Raw genomic sequence first — 15,940 nt, forward strand, 5'->3', positions numbered from 1 at the left:
ATCTGAAAGGGAAACTAAAAGCAGGACCTGACCAAATTGTAAGTAGGGCACCAAAGTAAAAGCCCTGTGGTGAGGGGTAGACATGCAGCTTCCTAGGCCAGTGGGGGGTGGGAGTGGGTGGGAGGGATGGGTCACAGTCTTTTGGTGGTGGGAATGGAGTTTATGTACACTCCTAGTAAAATGTAGTCATATAAATCACTAGTTAATTAATATGAGAGGGGAAATATTAATTGTATGTCTCAAAGTTTTTAAAAACACAGACTGAATCTTTTTAATATGATAGGCGGACTCTCTCAAAAGCCTAAACCAAGTAGATCAGAAGCAACCAATAGCACAGCTATATACAAGCTACTGGGTACTGTACAGCAAACCCTAACAAAAGGACTTTTCAAAGTTAACCCAATTACCAAATAATGTGATAACATTAACTATCCATTGTCTTTTTGAACCCTAAGACAGCAGGAACCTCACATCTCCACTATAGAGCCTCTACTTCCCCCAGTCCTGGAACCATTGGATAGGGCCCACTTTCCTGTATGCCTCTCCCAATCCATATCAAATAATATTGCATCTGCTGATCACAACCTAATCAATGCAACGATGGCCACCTCAACATGCTTCACTTCAGACTGTGTCCAGAGACTTCACGTGTGGAATGACAACCAAAAGGTTGTCAAAGGTGAGACCTTTCCTTTCATAGTATACTCTAATTCCATCTCAGGTGGTTCACTTTCTAACAAAGCCCCAAAACCTAGATATACACCAGTTTCTGTGAGAGAGAGCATATGTTCACACGTATCCACAAACTACTGCAAAATATATACCTGAAAGCAGAAGTACACTAGAGTTTGCAGTGAGTATCCCCCTAACACTTCCTCTCCACTATTCCAAGCTTTGGGTCCATGATTGTTCAACAATTTGTTTGGCTTTGTATGTTAACTCTCTTTTCAGTCACCAGGTTCCAGATGTCATCAGGATGCTGGCCAGGCTTCCCTGGACTGAAGACCCCACCAATGTGTCCTGGAGCTCAGCTTCCCCAGAGACACACCCTACTAGGGAAAGAGAGAGGCAGACTGGGAGTATGGACTGACCAGTCAACGCCCACGTTCAGCGGGGAAGCAATTACAGAAGCCAGACCTTCCACCTTCTGCAACCCACAATGGACCCTGGGTCCATGCTCCCAGAGGGATAGAGAGTGGGAAAGCTATCAGGGGAGGGGGTGGGATATGGAGATTGGGTGGTGGGAATTGTGTGGAGTTGTACCCCTCCTACCCTATGGTTTTGTTAATTTATCCTTTCTGAAATAAAAAAAGAAAAAAGAAAAACACAACTACAGTGACACCTGCTGGTTGCATGGTAGAAACAACACCCAACAAAAACGGAAATATTTGTAGCATAGAGTACATTGTCCATCCTCTTTTCAGAGAATGGAACATTCTCTACCATTGTTGACCCAAACTAAAAGTAGGATTTGACTAAATTTGGAGTAGGGCACCAAAGTAAAAACCCTGGATTGGGGGTGAGGGTGGATGTTCAGCATCACGGGCTTGGGGGGGAAGGGATAGGATGGGACATAGTCTTCTGTTGGTGGAAATGGTGTTTATGTGCACTCCTATTGATTTTTAGTCATATAAATCACTATTTAATTAATATAAGTGGGGAAAAATTGAATGTCTCGAACTTTTTAATGCACAAACTGAGTCTTTTTAGTACATAAGATGAGTCTTTGATATATTGACTCTCTTAAAAGCTTAGACCAGGGAGAACAGAAGCAACTGGTGGCACAGCTATACAAAAGTAATGTCAGAGGACATAAACTATGGTGATGTTGTGTATGATACAGCAAATCCTAACAAAGGGATATTTCAAAGTTAACCCAACTGCCAAATAATGTAATTATAGCAGTAACTATTTATTGTCTTCTTAAACCCTAAAACAGCAGGAACCTTGAACTTCTTTTATAGAGCCTATATTTCCCCTAGTCCTGGAACCTTAGGGTGGGGCACACTTTCCTGCATGCTTCTCTCAATTCATAGCAAATGATATAGAATCCGCCGATCCCAACCTAATCAATGCAAGGAGTATCACCTCAGCATGCTTCACTTTAGACTGTGTCCAGAGACATCAGACATGGAATGTCAACCCTTCACCCTCATTGCTCGGGTGAGACCTTTCCTTTCATAGTATTCTCTAATTCCATTCCAGGAGGTTCACTTACTAGCAAAGTCCCAAAATCTAGATATACACCAGGTCCCATAAGATAGAGCATATGTTCACAGGTATCCATAAACTAGGGCAAAATATATACCTGAAAGCAAAAATACACAGTAGTCTGCAGTGTGTCAGTATCAAGTTCCTAATGAAATAGTGTCTACTTAGACTTAGATACCCTCCTCACCTACTTCCTAGTACAGTTCTCTCACTCACTCCATAGCTAACCTTAGCAAAGCAAGGACTGCAAAAGCTGAATAAAGGCAAGAGACTGGCATACTTTAATGATGACTCTTCAGTCACTATCAGGCCACCCATCAGCCAGGGTCCTAATCAGGGAATCCTGAGATTCCCAAACAGACATGATGGGCCTAGACCTCAAATAATTCCCTCTCCATTGTTACTGGTCATTTCTATCAGAAACAACACAATAGTCCCCTTTGTAGGCCTCCATAGGACCTTGCCCTTAACTTGGATCAATTATGGTAGAGAATGTTTCATCCTCAGAAGGGAGGATGGACAACATACTCTATGCTACACCTGAAGAAGATGAGTAGATATTGAGGGAGCTTAGAACATTCCTACTCATGACCACAGAATGTGAGGTCAGATCTACAGGGATGCAGAGGTCACATAGGCTCCTAAGCTGAATATGGGCCCAAGATCACATCAAATCGATGTGGTTTGCAGTCAACAATATTTATACCCCTTTCCCATATTAGGGAGCTATTCTCTTCCCTGATCCAGCTTTCTGGTCCTTCTGCCAGCCATGACATCATCTCCCCAGCCAATAACTTGGATCTACCTGCATATCAGATTTCAGACTCAGGGGAAAAAAAAAAAACTAGTATAGCCACAGGCCCTTTGGAATATAACTAAAATATGCCTACTAGCTATCTACAAAATGGAGGGACCTTCTCCCAACGCTTCATCTGCACTATTCCAGCCTTTAGGTCCATAATTGCTCAACAATTTGTTTGGCTTTGTATTTTAACTCTTTTCAACCACCAGGTTCCAAATGCTAGCATGATGCCAACCAGACATCCCTGGACAGACAACTCCACCAATGTGTCCTGGAGCTCTGCTTCCCCAGAGCCCTTCCCTACTAGGGAAAGAAAGAGGCAGGCTGGGAGTAGGGATCGACCTGTCAACACCTATGTTCATCGGAGAAGCAAGTACAGAAGTCAGACCTTCAACCTTCTGCATCCCACAATGACCTTGGGTCCATATTCCCAGAGGGTTAAAGAATAAGAAAGCTATCAGGGGAAGGGATAAGATACAGAGTTCTGGTGGTGGGAACTGTGTGGAGTTGTACTACTCTTATCCTATGGTTTAGTAAATGTTTCCTTTTTATAAATACAAAATTAAAAAATAGGAAAAAAAGATGTCTAAATGTTACTTCAGAAAAATAATTATGAAGGCCATTCAGGATTCCAACCATAACATGCAAACTCAAATTAAGGAATCTTGAGGTCTATTCACTCAAGCAAAATCAACAAAAGAACCAACCAAGCAGGAAAAGGGAAGGCAGAAAACAGTGATGTGACCAATGTGAGTAAACCAAGGCCAACCATCAACAGCCTAGACAGTAGAATAGAAACTCTTAAATCTCAACCTTTGCCTTACTTTTGCTGGTATCAGAAGAAAACTTGTTGGGTGGGATAGGCCAAGAAAAGAAGGATGAATAAGGGATAACTTTGTATGTAAGTGGGACTTGGGAGACATATGGGTGGGGGGACATGGGATGAAACTTGGACTGGGAGAAGGGTACTGCAACAAAGCAAGGAACTCTGGGGAGGGAGAAGAACAAAGGCTTGGGGGAAGAGGGAGTTTGAGTGCCCTGATCAGGGGGAAGGATAAAAGTATGTAGCAGATACCTGTTATGCAGAACAGGGAAACCATATGCATATTACAGATGTAACCTTACCCAATAAAATTAAATAAATAAATAAGAACGGGACCAATACTCATGCCACATAAGAAAAAGAAATTACTAAATTCTAGTGCCAGATTTCAAAACGTATCTAAAACATCTTTCTATGAAAAACAAGAAAACACTCAAAAGCTGCAGTTATAACCGTAAGACATAATAGCCCAAATAAAAGCTAAAATAGTTTTATTATTTAAATATATACAAACCTAAACACAGAAGCTGATTTCAGCTTTATTCCTATTTGCAAAACTTTCAGACATCCAAGATGTTTTACAGTAGATGAGTGGATAAATAAATCTCGCAAATTTGGACAATAGAATATTATTCAGAACTAAACGAAAAAAGTAGCTAAAAGACATAAAAAATAGTAAAATATATATCACTAAGTAAATAAATTCAATCTGAAAGTCTATATATTGTATTATTCTGATAATATGTCATTCTGAACATAGAGCAACTGTGAACTTTTGCTCTACAGTTACCAGTGATTTTAAGGGAAGTTAGGAGACCTTAGGTCCTGTCTTGAAACAAGGTGATGGCTTGGTAGAAAGCCTTGGGGCAATGTGAAAAATATAAACTACTGGAAACAACTCTGTAAATCAACATTTCCTCAATAAAATGATTTTAGAATTTTAAAAAAATCAGCGATGGTCAGGTCTTAGGGAGCAAAAAGGAAGAAATAGGTGGAGCATAGAGGATTTCTTTTTTTTTCCTTTTTTTAAATATTTATTTTATTTATTTTCCCTTTTGTTGCCCTTGTTTTTTATTGTTGGTGTAGTTATTATTATTGATGTCGTCATTGTTACATAGGACAGAGAGAAATGGAGAGAGGAGGGGAAGACAGAGAGGGGGAGAGAAAGATAGACACCTGCAGACCTGCTTCACCACCTGTGAAGCGATTCCCCTGCAGGTGGGGAGTCTGGAGCTCAAACCGGTATCCTTCCACTGGTCCTTGCCTTTGGCACCACATGTGCTTAAGCCGCTGCGCTACCGCCAGGCTCCCAGCATGGAGGATTTCTAAAGTAGTGTATGCTATTGTAATGATAGGTGTATGCTATTATACATTTGTCCAAAACCATAAGATGCCAGTGTCGTTTTTGCCAGGCTGGCTTCAGCAGGCGGGTAACCGACGACCAGGGACTCATGGTTGAGCTGTAGGCAGTATCTCTTTATTCATGCAGGACGCAGCGCAATCTATAACGAGCTAGACTAAACTAACCACTACAAACAATCTTGTTCTTATAAATATACTAGCCCAGTAGGGTGGGAACAGGATGCGACGCAGAGAGAGTGGAGAGAAAAGTGACTGGTGAAAATCAGAGTGTGACAAGGAGAGGGGGCAGAGCAAAAACATATCATGAACCAGTGGGGATTGAACCAATGTTCTGCAGTGGTTATGTAAATAGAATACAGTGGTTATGTAAATAGAATACAGTGTTAAGCAGGGGGTATTAAACCAATGAAACAGAAGGGGTCTCATGCATACCAACATGCCAGCAACAACAGAATTAGCTTTCAAGTAAACGATGAATTTAGGACAATTATGATCTGCCAAAATAGATTATCAGTTGTACATAATAAGCCACTCTGGTGAGTGATGTTAATCATGAGGAAGGTAATATTGGGTGAGGATTATATAGAAATCTCTTTGCCTTCTTCTCACCTTTATAAACCAAATCTCTTTTTAAAAAATCTTTAAAAATTTACAACTATCTTAATAAAAATTGTTTTAAGAATCATCAACAGACACTAAATCCAGTGGAACCAATTTTTAAAAGTAGAGCATATTTAAATAATCTCCACATATTTTCCCATAAATTATGTATTAGTTTTAAGGAAAAAATGACAATAGTATGCAGAGACAGGCATATATCTTAATTAAGCACTCAAATTTACCAACACAATTAAGGCATGTTTTTAAAAGCAACTCTTCTATGTAGTATTAAAAATGCATCTTAAATGTCATGAAAGGAAACATCAAAAGTACCCAAATACAAGGTCATTTTATAAAATTTTATAAAATTTTACTCTGCCCTTTTAAAATGTCAATAGTATAACTAGAGACATATGACAGCTACATGCATTATATGGTTTTGTACTGGATTCTGGGCTATAAAGAAGTTCTGGAATAGTGGGGAAGATAGAATAATGATTATGCAAAACATTTTCTTGCTTCAGATACCAGAGGCCTCAGATTCAACCCCCTACACCACCAGAGCCAAGAAGTTATGGAATGGACACCAGTATACAAGGTTCTTCACTGGTCAGGGATATATATATATATATATATATATATATATATATATATAGAGAGAGAGAGAGAGAGAGAGAGAGAGAGAGAGAGTCTACAATATTACAAGGAATTGCCCTCATGCAATTACGAAAGTTAGAAAATTCCACAAACTTCTAGCTACAAGATTAATGAGTTCTGCGGATTTAGCATACACCACTACAGATGCAATTAACAATACTATGTTATATATTTTAAACCTGTTAGATTAGATCTTCACAAAAGCAAAACTGATTAAAAAAAAAAAAAGAAGATCAAGAATGGAGGAATCATGTTTCCAGTTATTCTCAAATTATATTACACGGTTGTTATAAACAAAACTACTTGGTTCTGGAACAGAAATAGACTCAGAGAACAGTAGAATAGGACTGAGTGCCCAGAAATAAGCCCCAATACCTATGAATAACTAATTTTTCAGAAAGAGACCAGAACATTAAGTGGAGAATGGAGAATCTTTTTAACAAAGGGTGCTGGGAACCACCACCAAAACAGAAAGACACTCATCTTTATATGCCAAAAAATCTTTCTATGCCAAACATCAGGTAAAACCCAAAATACACAAGAAATAGAAACAAACAACCCATTAAATATGAGGAGAGAATATATGAACCGGGGATCAGGTGGTAGCTCAGCGGTTAAGCGCACATGGCGCAAAGCCCAAGGACCAGCTTAAGAACCTCCGTTGGAGCCCTGGTTCCTCACCTGCAGGGGGGGTCGTTTCATGAGAGGTGAAGCAGGTCTGCAGGTGTCTGTCTTTCTTTCCTCCTCTCTGTCTCCCCTCCTTTCTCAATTTCTCTCTGTCCTATCCAATAACAACAACAGGAATGACAATAATAATAACGACAACAACAAGGGTAACCACTAGGGCAACAAAATGGGAGAAATGGCCTCCAGGAGCAGTGGATTCCTATCGCAGGTACTGAGCACCAGCAATAACTAAGCGCCAGCTATAAATAAAAGAATATATGAACCAAATGTTCACTAAAGAAGATATACAAAGAACCAACAGACATGAAAAAAGTGCTCAAAGTCACTGATTATTAGAGAAATAAAGACAACACCAAAGTAAAAGACTCTGGGGTGGGGGTGCGTGGGTGGGGAGAATACAGGTCCAAGAAGGATGACAGAGGACTTAGTGGGGGTTGTACTATTATATGGGAAACTGGGGAATGTTATGCATGTACAAACTATTGTATTTACTGTTGAATGTAAAACATTAATTCCCAATAAAGAAATAAAATTTAAAAAAATAAATTTAAAAAAATGTGACTAAGAAGAGAAGAAAGGCAATGTGGGGCGAGGCGGGGCAGGGTGGGGTGAGGTGAGGTGAGGCTAGGTAGGGCAGAGCGAGGGGGCGGGGCAGGGCGAGGTGGGTGGGGGCAAGGCTAATGGTAGAAAACAGCATCAAAGGAAAGAAAATAGCATGTGTCAAGTTTGAGGATAGTGACAGAAGAGTATCTAACCCAAAAAAATTTTTAAAAAGAAATAAAGACAACTATGGGATCTCATTTTATACCTGTGAAAATGTCACACAATAGAAAGGACAGGAACAATTCATGTTCCAGAGGATGTGGTGGAAAAGGAACCTTTCAACATTGTTAGTGGGAATGCAAATTAATGCAACCTTTGTAGAAAACAGTCTGAAGATTTCTCCAAACACCAGAAATGGACATAGCCTATGGCCTAGCGACTTCTCTCCTTTGGATTTACCCAAAGAAAGCAAAAACTCCTTTCCAAAGAGCAGTATATGCTAACCAAATTTGGGTGCAACCCTGATGCCCAAAAGCAAGTGAATGACTAACAAAACTATGATATATACAAAACAGAATATTACTCAACTGTAAAAAATGATCTCCTTTTCTACATTTTAAATGGAATTTGAAAGAATCATCTTAAGAGAAATTAGCCAGAAGAAGAAAGAGCAACACCAGATGATCTCACTTATGGCTGAATTTAAGAATAAGAAAGAATTGGGGCCGGGTGGTGGCGTACCTGGTTGAGTGTACATGTACCTGGTTGAGTGTACATGCAAGGGCCTGGGCTCGAGCCCCTGGTCCCCACCTGCAAGGGGAAAGCTTTGCAAGTGGTGAAGCATGGCTGCAGGTATTTCTCTCTGTCTCTCTCCCTTCCTACCACCCCTTCCCTCTCAATCTCTGGCTGGCTCTATCCAATAAATAAATAAATATTAAAAAGTATTTTGAAAAAAGAGTAAGAAAGAAAGGGAAAACATCAAGTGTAATTTGGACTAGGTGTGGCATATTGCATGAAAGCAAAGGACAGTAGGGGAGGAGAGAACCTGAGTTAATGGAAAGGATGTTGGGGTCCTGGGGCAAGCTGGTGGAAATGGACTTAAGATGGGGGTGAGAATGTTTTGCAGACAACTATCACAGGGAGATGAGAAAGTATATCCATGTGTCAGCAACCGTACTGTAACTACCCCACCATGCAAACTCATATGCATTGTAAGGTACTAGTTAAGCAAATATCAAAAAAGACATTTCTGAGGCTTCTTTTACAACTGAATTCAAAGTCTATGTCTATTAGGTATCTGTGAATCTTCTCACACCACTTATGGAATCATCCCATATAGAGCAGTGAAGTCTAATCTTCTGTGTTGGGTTGAATCTCATTCCCAGAGGAAGATAATCACCCTTGCCTGAGAGACAAGAATGCATCTTTCTAAGCATTGACAGTTAATCCTGAAACAACTAACTGCAAATAACCTAGTGAGTAATGAACTTGATCAGGTTAGTAGAGGACCACATGATTTACATTCATTAAGTATGGATCTACCTGTCAACACCCATGTTCAGTGAGGAAGCAATTACAGAAGCCAGACCTTCCACCTCTGCATCCCACAATGACCTTGGATCCATATTCCCAGAGGGTTAAAGAATAGGAAAGCTATCAAGGGAGGGGATGGGATATGGAGTTCTGGTGGTGGGAATTGTGTGGAGTTGTACCCCTCTTATCTTATGGTTTTGTCAATGTTTCCTTCTTATAAATAAAATTAAAAAATTAATTAAAACCACAGGTAAGAACTAAAGGCTAGTGACTTTTTTCAACAATTATTAGGCTATTCCACAAACTACTTTTTAAAATCTTTATAAAACTTTCTAAATAGTTAAATCTCTGTACCCTACACTCTAAATCAAAGCTTAGTGTTGATTTAACTCTCTGCCAGGAATAGGGACTCTAGAGATCACGACTTTTATCTTCAGTATAAACAGCCTAAGCAGAGAATGATGACTTAATTTGATGCGGTGGAGATATGCTATCTCATACTTCATTATACAAACATTTCTTGAATACCTTCTCTCTAAAAAATACTTATTTGTGATATGAAAACTATAGTACTTGGAAGGTACAGAGGTGAAAATCTTAGCCTACGTGTTGAAACTATCTGTTAGTATCATTAGATTCACTTGCTATTCAGGGATCAAAAGTAAATTATGATTTAATCTCCAACTTAGTCTTATATCTATCTTCAAGAACTCATCAACTAGATAATAATTAACATGTCCAACTCCAAGTTCCTTATGAATGTTGTAACATTAGAAACTCAAATGATGCATTCCAGTAAGAAATTGAATGACACCAACAATCAGTGTTTAATCTGGTCCCCTATGCCTACACTGAACTTCTCTGTTCCAGTCTCTTGGAAACATAGCTGGCAGTCAGCTGAGGTAAAGAACAAACACCTCATCACAGACCCCTGCAAGCATCAACCCGGCTTTGACCTAGCACGTTATGATTGGGCCCTCCTCAATCGCTATCGAACAGGCCATGGCCGGTGCGCCGCTATGTTCCATCGCTGGGGAGCCAGAGATGACCCGAACTGCCCCTGCGGCTACAGACAGACTATGACCCACATAGTCAACGACTGCCACCTCTCCAGATTCAAAGGAGGTCTTGAAACTTTACATCAGGCTCAACCTGATGCTGTTGACTGGCTACGGAAGAAGGGCAAACACTAGAAGAAGAAGTGTTTAATTCCCTACTCAGCAGTTACAATTCTATATCTTTTAAGTAGATATTGAAGGAGTGGTATAAGTAATATACCACAGGAGTCATAAGAAACAAAGTAGAAAAGGCAGTTAAAGAAAAAGAGTTTACCAAGAGTAAATAATCTACATTGCCATACATTGGACAACCCACTGTTTCCTAATCATAGTATGAATTCTTTGCCTGTAACCTCCTGTTTCTCAACTCATCCTTTTTTTCTTCCCAGAGGGGGGAAAAAATGTCTCATTATTTAACTCATACTTTAGTACTTTGCATTATAGTTAGCATTTTTCCTTTTACTTTGTTTGCTTACTCGGCATCTATGTCTGTCAAATAGAATCAACAACTACTGAACTGGATTAAGTCATGTTTATTTTTATAGCTCCAAGTACCAAGCAAAGTGATTAGCATAATCTAGGGCTCTAATAAATGCTTGCTGAATCTGGACCAAACTGAGAAGAGTACTATGATTTAAATTACTTTGACAAATATTTTTCAGATTATTAGAAAGATGTTATACAAATAATTTTTAATATCTATCCCTAGCTCAAAAAAATATTTGGCAGCAAATACTGCTACTGTTCAAAAGCCAATTAGCAAGACTTATAGACAACATAAACTCCCTGGTTTTAGAGACATCTTAAGGAATTGTAAACTCCTTTTACCAATGAGTTAGTTTTAAATTATAGCCATGTTTGAGCACAGATACTGTAACTGCGAACTGCATTGCTCCTGCTTACAGCTGCAGGCTGAAAACGAAATCAGTTCCATGTTCTCTGTGGGAATTAAAGTCAAATCACCATTGTTAATACATTTTTGGTCCTGGAATATTTACTAATAGGCTATTTCCCTTAGTCAACAATGAGTTTAACTAGTTCCGTAAAACTGACAATCTGAGAGTCAGTTAGTCAGTGGTCAGAATGGTAGAACATAAAGTCATCATTTACTTTTTTGACTTTTTTATTTAACCTTCATGATCATAGCTTGCATGGTCTATGACAGAAATAAATGCTAGGCAAATCCACTTCAATGCATATGTCCAGCTTTTTGGGAAAAAAAAAAAAGGAACATTCTAAATGAACATTCCATTTGCTTAAAAAAAAAAAAAAAAAGCAGGCCTTATAATTTCACAGCTCCAGGGGCTACCATTTGTTTTTATTTCAAACAAAGACCCTAAATACTCATTTTAATTCTGTTTTACTTCAAAGTCATTTTCATGGTCAATTCAATGGTCTATATTATTTGGAAACTAGTGCACTTTTATAGGACAAATGCCCATAGACTTTGGACAGGTTTGCCTTTGTTTATTTATTTTTTGCATTTTTTATTTGTATTTGTTATTAGTAGTTTGCTACAATATTGAAGATTATAGTGTATAGCTCCATACCACACTCGCCACCAATAGGCTTGTCATTTAATTCCGGATGAGAATACTGTGTTTATTTTAGAAATCAAAGCCTATTTTTCAGATTTACCTGTTAGAATATTCATATTTAGAATATCAAGTGGAAGTCATTCAAACACACTTTCAAGAGTCTTTTATTATAAACCAAACACTAGATTTTAGTCTTAAACTTTGCATGACTACGTGATAAAACAAACTTCTTAAACTTAATTTTCATAACAAAGAACCTAGGGAATGTAGTCAATAGATAGCTCAAATGTCATGATTCAGATAAAATAAGACATGATATGAAGAAAATGTTTTTGCAGACATCTATAATGAAGAGATGAGGAATTGTACCCATGTGCCAACAACTGTACTGTAAACCATTAAGCCCCCAATAAAAAGAAAAAATTCTAGGCAAAAACTTTCTAGTTTCAGAGACATCACCTTAGTTCATATTTGAAATGTTTGACTAGACAGTACTTAATGCATCATGATAGCAGTAGCATTAAATAAGTATTCTAAATGCTGCACAACAGCTAAGATGGATACTATCAATCATTAAATGTAAGAAAACTGGGCTGTGGAAATAGCATAATGTTTATGCAAAAGATCTCCTTGCCTGAAGCTCTGTGGTCGAAGGTTCAAGCTCAGTACCACCATAAATGATGAAAACTGAGCATTGTTCGAGTCTAGTCTGCCTTCCTTCTTACCTTCTTTCATTCTTTCCTTTCTTCCTTCTCCATTCCTTCCTTACTTATTTTCTCACTTTCTTTCTCTCCTTCTTTCTGTATTTCTCTCACTAAAAATTTTAAAAAATCATTTAAAATAAAATGTTACTAAATAAAACTAGATAAATGTAAGGGAACTAAAAATCAAAGAGGCTAAATAATTTGCTGGAGGTTATTACAGGGATCTTGGATTCAAAGTTAGAGAAACTGATTCCAGGGTCTTCATTCTAGACATTTCCAAACAGTATATATTTCCAATTCAAGCCCCTTATCTCAATATCTAGGTGGCAGAATGAAGGGAGCTAGAAAGTGCTAGAAAAGCTACTCTCAGAGCCAGGTGGTGGTGCACCTAGTTGAGTGCACATTACAGTGCACAAGGATCCAGGTTTGAGCCCCCATCCCTACCTGCAGGGGGAAAGCTTCACAAGTGGTGAAGCAGTGCTGTAGTTGTCTCTGTCACCTCCTCTCTATATCTCTCCCTTCCTCTCAATTTCTGGCTGTCTCTAGCAAATAAATAAAGATTAAAAAATAAAAATAAAATAAATTAACTTTAAAAAAGAGGAATAAAAAAGAAAAGAAAAGCTACTCTCAGCAGAAAAAGAAGAAAAAATGTGATGTATATCTCTCTATATCTCTCCCTTCCTCTCAATTTCTGGCTGTCTCTAGCAAATAAATAAAGATTAAAAAATAAAAATAAAATAAAATAACTTTAAAAAAGAGGAATAAAAAAGAAAAGCTACTCTCAGCAGAAAAAGAAGAAAAAATGTGATGTATTTCTTTTGACACTGACAACTCTATTCTTAGATCATATGAAACAAAATAATTGACTCACTTGATTTGTATTTTGCTAACTCTAATACTTGTCTTTTTCTGAGACCCAATATTTTATGTAATTTTATGAAGATTTGTCTATTAAGAAAAAATACTATAATAAAAAAATATTAGATTTATTGATCCAAGTCTTCATATGGGCAATAAAGACAACAAGAATCTACCATTTGTGTGGAAACTCACACAATTAAAATGTTACCAAGCACATGAAATTTAGGCATTTTTCCCTTAAGAGATGAATAAGAATAGTACAATGAGAAAGGTATTTCAGAAGTTTTCAGAGCAGAGGTGAGAAACAGAAATCAGATTTATGCTGATTTCGGTAAGGAATGAAGAGACCTGAAAGGGTGTATTGGAATTTAAAGGTGTTTTGTTCGGTGTATGGATCCCAGTTTGAGCCCCCGGCTCCCTACCTGCAGGGGAGTCCCTTCACAGGCAATGAAGCAGGTCTGCAGGTTTCTATCTTTCTCTCCTCCTCTCTGTCTTCCCCTCCTCTCTCCATTTCGCTCTGTCCTAACAACAATGACATCAACAACAACAATAATAACTACAACAACAGTGAAAAACAACAAGGGCAATAAAAGGGGAAATAAATAAATATGAAATATATAAAATATAAAGGTGTTTTGTTGTTGTATTGCTAAAGTAATGCTGTGAGATGTGTGAGAAAGTTCAGTAGAACAGAGGAAACAAGGACCTGATGATCAAAAAGCTGTGTCAAGCATTTAATTAAACCCACTGCTGAAATTGACTTTATCTATTCGAATAGACAAAGGGTAAAATAGATGGTATTTTTAAAACAGGAAAGGGAAAAGCCATCAGATCATTTCCTAACTCAAGTCCTGTTGGTTACTGCTAAATTAGCAGAACATTTTATATGTGAGTGAATTATCAAATCTTTAAATACAATTATACTCCAGGCAATAACTTGGATCCACCTGCATATCAGATTTCAGTCTCATGGAAAAAAAAAAAAAAACTAGTATAGCCACAGGCCCTTTGCGATATGACTAAAATATGCCTACTAGCTATCTACAAAATGGAGGACCTCCAACTCTTCATCTGCACTATTCCAGTCTTTAGGTCCATGATTGGTCAACAATTTGTTTGGCTTTGTATTTTAACTCTTTTTTCAACCACCAGGTTCCAGATGCTAGCATGATGCCGACCAGACTTCTCTGAACAGACAACCCTACCAATGTGTCCCTGAGCTCTGCTTCCCCAGAGCCCTTCCCCACTAGGGAAAGAGAGAGACAGGCTGGGAGTATGAATCAACCTGCTGACGCCCATGTTCAGTGGAGAAGCAATTATAGAAACCAGACTTTCAACCCTCTGCATCCCATAGTGACCTTGGGTCCATACTCCCAAAGAGTTAAAGAATAGTAAAGCTATCAGGGGAGGGGATGGGATACAGAGTTCTGGTGGTGGGAATTGTGTGTTGTACCCTTCTTAAACTATGGTTTAGTCAATGTTTCCTTTTTATAAATAAAAAATTTTAAAAATAAATTAATTAATTAAATACAATTATACTACATTTTAAAATATCAGTTCTAATTATATTTTCTTTTGACAAAGTAATTATACTTCAAGAAACAGTTATCAGAACATTCTTTTTCCACTGCCAAATCTAAGAAAAGGAGGTGGAAAGGTGTACTTAGATTCTCTTACAAAACTCCAGCTAAACTTTGTATACCTTCTTTCCAAACCTTATAAAGAAAGGTTTAAAAATAGATTAACAAACACAAATTTTCACCTGCCTGCAAGTCACTCATTGATTTGTATTTTACTGTTCTTTTATATAATGGTGGTCACATAATGTAGTCAGTCTTTCTCCTTGTGAATTAGTTTTGTTCATATTTAAAATCACAGGGTTATGCCAGAAGCATTTTTTGTTATTATTTCACAACAAAATAAACTGAATTTGAGGCCCCCTTTTCCCAAGCAGTAATAAAATGCCCTTGGCTGGGATTTGAGACTTCAAAATTTCCAACAATAACTCTTCGCAGAAGTCTAAAACCATTTCTTTCCTTCAGAGGTCTGCAGCCCTTTCCTTTCCCCCTCATCTTAGGTCTTAATGAATAAACATTTTTCCCTTTTTTTAGAGGTTAATAATTTTAATATTTTATTTCTTTTAGTTTTGATTTAAGTGATTTAAGATATAGAAAGATACAGAGAAGGAGTTCAACTCTGGTTTATAGTGGTAGTGGGGGGTTGAACCTTGGAGACTCAGTCATGAGAGTCTTTTGCATAACCACTATGCTGTCTTTCTAGCCCTGAATAAATGTTTCTCTATTCACCAGAATGAGATTAATTTTGCCTCTCTCTGCTCTAAAATTTACCCTTAGGATCCTAACTGCTTAGTCTGCTAAACTTCTCACAGGAAGCTTTATGGGCAGCCTACAGCTACAAGTACTAATATTCTTCAACTTTATCCTTATTTTTGGTAGTTGTTTTTCTCCATGAAAGAAAATATGTTCATAAGATACAAGTGCACAGTGAATAAAAACAAATAATACTTACTGTGTACATACTGGTGAGTCTATTGGCACAGA

Source organism: Erinaceus europaeus, chromosome 8 (genome assembly GCF_950295315.1).
Source record: "Erinaceus europaeus chromosome 8, mEriEur2.1, whole genome shotgun sequence".
NCBI classification, from domain to species: Eukaryota; Metazoa; Chordata; class Mammalia; order Eulipotyphla; family Erinaceidae; genus Erinaceus; species Erinaceus europaeus.